Below are 5,464 nucleotides of genomic sequence, written 5' to 3' on the forward strand. Positions count from 1 at the left end.
AACGACTCTTTGGGGACGCTCCCTTAGCGTGCGCCTCTGAAGTATGAATGAAACTAATCCAATCCTGATTGGTGTTGCGTCATGACGTAACATGTGACGGCATAACCGGATGCACAAAAGTGACGCTGGCACACACACACATTAGCCTCGCGATGAAGCAAGCCGCTCTCAGGCATTGAGGGGCGTGGCAGGACGACGCAGTGTCTCGTTCCCTTCTCAGGGAACAAGGGTTATAGTCATAACCCGAGACGTTCCCTTTCGAGGGAACTCGCACTGCGTCGTTGAAAACGACTCTTTGGGGAACGAATGCCCACTAGGCCACGCACCGAGAAAAGGCCTGCCCTAGAGTGAAACTGAACTCAGGCACCCATCTAGGACGAGAGCACATGTGCGCCAGGCATACTAGGGAGGTGCAGACTATAAAACCTGATAAAAGTGTGTGGGGTAGCCCAACCGGCTTGCCTCACAGATCTCCTGGAGGGGCACTCCCAAGAGGAGGGCTCTAGAGGACACCATGCCTCTAGTAGAATGAGCCCTTACAGCCAAAGGTGAAGGCAAATTGCGCACCTTGTAGGCCTACTTATGGTTTGTTTAGCCGGGAGCCCCTCATTAGGTGACCCGAAACACACTACAGTAAGTCCGACCTCCTCCAAGAAGAGGACCTCTCAAGGTAATACTCGGAACTCTGACTGGCAGAGCAAGGAACCTCTTCTCTTCTGCCGACACATGTGGTGGAGGATGAAATGCTTGCAGGACCATGGACCTAGCCATGTTAAATTGCACTTAAGGCACATAGCTGGGTCTCGGATGCAGGATGGCCTTAACTCCGCCGGGGCAAACCCCAAGCAAGCTGGCGTTAATGCCAGGGCTTGGAGGTCTCCCAGTCTCTTTATAAGAAGCAGCTAAGAGAAAGGCTATCTAGAACGTGAGGTCCTAGGCAAAGCCGACTGAAGGGATTCGAAGGGAGCCAGGGATAGCCCTTCGAGAACCACCGCCAGGTACCAGGAAGGAACCCTGGACCTGACTGTCAGTCTCATCCTCTATGTACCAAGGAGAAATAGTATGACCAGATGGTGCCTCCCCAAAGGCCCAATATTCAGTGGTGCATGGAACGCCACAATGGCATCCATGTGCACCATCCATGTGGACGGGGAGAGATTCGCAGAGAACGATCTTGAAGAAAATCCAGAACTGAAGCCACTGGGCAGTTAACTGGGCCTAACTCATGTTCTCTATACCAAGTGGAAGAACATTCCACTTAAGGCCATATAATCTCCTAGTAGACGGAACCCCAGAGATAAGTATGGTTCCGTGCACCCCAAATGATAGAACAGCATTTAGGTACTGAGCCCCCTCAGAGGCCAGACCCACAATTTCCACAGCTCTGGGCGAGGATGGAATATACTGCCCTCCGCCTGATACAACAGATCCCTCCTCAGAGGAATCTGCCATGGCGGAGCTATCAGGAGTGAAATTAAGTCCGAAAACCATACTTGGGCCAGCCAAAACGGGGCTACCAGAAGAAGACTGATGCCCGCCTGACGGACCCTCTCCAGGACTCCCGGGAGCAGAGCGATCGGGGGGGGGGAAAGCGTACAGGCGAAGCCTCGGCCAGGCCTGTACCATGGCATCCAACCCCAGCGGGGCTGGATGAGTGAGGGAGAACCAAAGTGGACAGTGGGACGTCCCTCAAGACGCAAACAGCTCCACTTCCATTGGTCCAAACCTCTGCCATATCAGCTCCACCACCTCTGGATGGAGTCTCTATTCCCCGGGCCTCAGCCCCTGCCTTGACAGGATGTCTGCTCCCTGATTCTGAACCCCCGGGACATATATTGCTCTTATAGATAATATTTTCCCTTGGGACCATAAAATAATCTGATGCGCCAATCTGGATAGAGGGCGCGATCTGAGTCTCCCTTGTCGGTTCAGATACGCTACCACTGATGTATTGTCCGAACGTATCAAGACGTGGTAACCTTTGATGTCTGGGAGGAAACTCCTCAGAGCCCTGAACACAGCCAACATTTCTAGGCAATTTATATGCCAAGAATGATGAAGGTCCTGCCACAGACCCCTGGCAAAGCGCCGATAACCGCGCCCCAGCCAGTGAGGGAAGCGTCTGTTGAAATGGTTTTCCGGCGACATGACGCCCCTAATACTGGCCCTTGGGACAAGAACCAAGATTTCTTCCATATTAATAAGGAACGAAGGCATCTGCGCGTAACCTTTATTATACGGAACGGATTCCCCTTGGGGGAAAAACCCCTTGGCTTTGAGCCACCACTGAAGGGGCCTCATGTGAAGAAGGCCCAAAGGAATTATGTTGGATGCCGCTGCCATGAGGCCCAGCAGTCTTTAAAATTGCTTTACAGTGATGGCCTAGCTTTATCCCTGACACCATGGTCAGGATGGATTTCGATACGTGCGGGAGACATACGTGCCTGCATCGTAACCGAATTCCATACTATGCCCAGAAAAGTAGTTTTCTGAGCTGGTTCTAACACACTTTTCCTAGTGTTGAGTCTCAACCCCAATTTCTGAATGTGGCCAAGAACGACATCTCGATGCCGAATTGCCATTTCTCGAGACTGGGCCAATATGAGCCAGTCATCGATATAATTCAGAATACGGATGCCCTGAAGCCTCAGTGGAGCCAGAGCTGCATCCATACACTTAGTGAACGTGCGGGGAGAGAGTGCTAGGCCGCACGGAAGAACCCGATATTGGTACGCTTTGCCCCCGAAAGCAAACCTCAGGAACCTCCTGTGACATGGAAGGATGGAGACATAAAAATAGGCGTCTTTTAGATCTATCGTGACAAACCAATCCTCGGATCTGATTTGATTCACGATGATGGGAACAGTGAGCATCTTGAACCTGAATCTCCTCAGAGAAAACTATTCAACTGCCTCAAATCTAAAATCGGCCTCAGCCCGCCATCCTCCTTTGGAACTATAAAGTACCGGCTGTAAAACCCGGACTCTTTCTCTGGTAGGGGAACAATTTATATGGCCCCTTTGACCAGTAGAGTTCTGTACCTCTTGTTCCATAACCCGAGCCTGTTCTGGAACCACTGCAGTCAGTACCACCCCAGCAAACTTGGGAGGTCGGTGACCGAACTGCAGTCTTTACCCATATTTTATAATATTCAGGACCCATATAGATATATTCGGAAGGCGTTGCCATTCTTCTACAAAATCTACTAAGGGAACCAGCCCCTCGAGACTGACCTCGGGTGTTTTTCGAGCACTATTCTCGACCTCCTGAAGCGGAGGACCGGCAGGAAAAAGTCGAGAAAGATTTTGTGACCATAGACGGTGCCCTATTGCAAGCTTTTGGGGTGAACGCCACGGTGTGCGTTCGCTGGAAATCATTGTGGCCCGAAGCGCACTTTACGGCGGGATACAGATATCGATTTCCTGAGGGCTCCCCCAGAGGGGAGACTCTTTGGGTTTCGTTCTCGACACCCTGAAGCGGAGGACCGGCAGGGAATAAATCGAAAACAGTTCCGATTGGAGAACGCGAACACTGGCCGCAAGCCTTTTGGGCGCCTTTTACAGCGTGCATTCGCTGAAAACCGATGTGTCCCAAAGCGCACTTGAAGCTGGATACAAACATCGATTTCCTGAGGGCTCCGCGGAGGAGCGATTCTCGCTCATACCTCCACGGGGGGGGGACAGCCATCTTCGTCTCGTTTTCGATACCCTGAAGCGGAGGACCGGCAGGGAAAAATCTTAAACGATTTTTGATATTCGCTGCTCATCATTTTAATTCTTCAGAATTAAATGCAGCCAAAAACACTCGATAAGTGAAACACGGTCTGGATGGTAGGTTGAATTAAAATATCTAACTTCCTAAAGTCAGATAATATATTCCATCATTTCAATTCCATCATATTAATTCATAGAATTGAATGCAGCCATAATCACCAGACAATACTGTTTTAATATTTATTTATACGGTCTCGTAATCTACACGCTGCCTCGGCAAACGCGAGATTCGAGCCGTTACAATATATTTGGCTTTCATCCCTCGAGAAGAAAGTCATCAGGTGCGAGGTTGAAACATCCGACAGCGCACGGATTGCACTCGCGCCGATATATTTCTCAATGAAGTGAACACTGCCAGCACCCTCAGGAGCTGATTGTGAATGCCTCGCACCCAAACAGTATTATTTCACAGATCGCGTGTGTCCCTTTTATTGCAGACTCGTAATCTAAGCGCTGCCTCAACAAACGCGAGATTCGAGTCGTTCACAATATATTTGGCTTTCATCTCTTCGAAAAGAAAGTCAACGGGCTCGAGGCTGAAACACCCGAAACGCACGGCTGTGTGCGTCGAGATATTTCTTAAAAACCACAGCCAGCACCCTCAGGAGCTGACAGTGCATGCCTCGCACCCACACAGAATCTTTATTGCAGAGTAGCCGTCATCTACGCGCTGCCTCGACAAACGCGAGATCCGAGCTATAGATTCTGTATTGCAATGTAGTGGGACAACTTTTTATTTTTTTTTTGGTTACAACAACACCGGCGAGTGTGACTCATGTTCCTCGTCCCCGATGCTGAGCACATCCACTTCCTCAGAAGCAGATAGCTCGAGCATCGGGCACTCGTCACGGGCAGAAGAAGCCACATCGCGGGCTTCTGCGTCGTGAGCGAGCGTTATAGAATCTGCGGATGATGAACATGAAAGTGCCTCGGCAGTCTCGTTCTCATCCGCGAGATCCTTCTGCGATCCCCACGATCCAAGCCACCGCGCCGCCTCAACGGACGCGGGACCCGAACCGCGGGGATCGCGAGCCAAGTGGGAGCGCAGCACTCTACAGTACTTTCACAGTGTTCACAGGCAGCCCCCTCGAGAACTGCCTGTGCGTGCTGCGCTCCTAACAGTGTACACACAACTGATGCGTGTCTCCACCCGTGAGAAATATAGGGCAGGGGTACACACACTTAGTGTATCTTTCACTCGCCATAATATAGAGGATTTCACTGACAAACAACATCAAATAAGACAGACAGTTTCACAGAGAGCGCTTGCTGAAGAGCGAAAGCTAATGTGTGTGTGTGCCAGCGTCACTTTTATGCATCCGGTTATGCCGTCACATGTTACGTCATGACGCAACACCAATCAGGATTGGATTAGTTTCATTCATACTTCAGAGGCGCACGCTAAGGGAGCGTCCCCAAAGAGTCGTTTTCAACGACGCAGTGCGAGTTCCCTCGAAAGGGAACCCTCAACTTCAGACTATTGGACAAATTAGGTATTAAAAGACAAATAATTACACTAGCAACCCTTTTTACTATTTTAATTTCAGATGCGCATGGTTTTGACCATTGCGCAAGGGGGGAGATTATTAGAAAAATAAAATTAGAAAAATAAAAAAAGACAAAAATTCACAAAATAATGTCAGAAAAGGAACAGCAACTCCAATAGGCTCTATCCCAGTTCCAGAAGGACC

General features: G+C 50.0%; 1 long non-coding RNA gene across 1 annotated transcript; it reads right to left on the reverse strand.

Annotated features, from left to right (window-relative positions):
- Positions 1–2,647: 2,647 nt before the first annotated feature.
- LOC309508634 lies at positions 2,648–5,232 on the reverse strand. Its single transcript, XR_014209626.1, has 2 exons — positions 4,835–5,232; positions 2,648–4,302 (listed from the first exon to the last, which is right to left on the reverse strand). It is a non-coding gene; the product is annotated as an uncharacterized lncRNA (long non-coding RNA).
- Positions 5,233–5,464: the final 232 nt, after the last annotated feature.

This window comes from Leuciscus leuciscus (genome assembly GCF_965113295.1).
Source record: "Leuciscus leuciscus genome assembly, chromosome: 10".
Taxonomy (NCBI): Eukaryota; Metazoa; Chordata; class Actinopteri; order Cypriniformes; family Leuciscidae; genus Leuciscus; species Leuciscus leuciscus.